This window comes from Octopus bimaculoides, chromosome 2 (assembly GCF_001194135.2).
Source record: "Octopus bimaculoides isolate UCB-OBI-ISO-001 chromosome 2, ASM119413v2, whole genome shotgun sequence".
Taxonomy (NCBI): Eukaryota; Metazoa; Mollusca; class Cephalopoda; order Octopoda; family Octopodidae; genus Octopus; species Octopus bimaculoides.
The window spans coordinates 134,211,465-134,212,160 of NC_068982.1; positions in this window are offsets into that span (position 1 = coordinate 134,211,465).

The window sequence follows — 696 nt, forward strand, 5'->3', positions numbered from 1 at the left end:
TGGTTGGTAAGCAAGCTACTTACCACACAGTCACTCCTGCGCCTGTATTGGGTACACAGTACAGAAATCCTATTTATTTTTCTGCATATTCAGCATGGTTTCCTCCTGATGGCAATACTGTTTTATGTCTTTTACTTTCTAACTAAAACTTTTCTCTTTGCTATGAGTTTTGGCCAATCAATTCTAGCCTTTTCTCCCATATTTGAAATTTATCTCTTCAACAGATGTAGCTGTGAAATCAAAATTTTGGGGCATATAGATATGTTTTGATGGACAGTTAATCTGAAACTTCTTTCATATGGCCTGATGACCTATATCTATACTATATATAAAACAGAGATGTGTGTGTAATTGCTTATCACGTGAAAACGGCTTCACCATTTACTTCCATACTTGTCATACATGAATAATTTGACCTCGGATAAATCTTAGGCTCTTCATTTGATTTTTTTTTTTATCTCTAATTAAAAATAAATAATATTGCTTTATATTTAAGATTCACTTCTTTAAAAAGGTTTCTCAATGTCAACTTCCGGTACGGATGTAAAAAAACGGCGACGTCTTTCACTCTCTACTTTTAATGTTCGCTTTCTGTAAACAACTACGATCAATTACTGAAACACATATTTACGAAGTTCATAAATTTAAATATTCCGTACAAGATAGTTTTTAACGTGCTTTTATTTATACGATTTT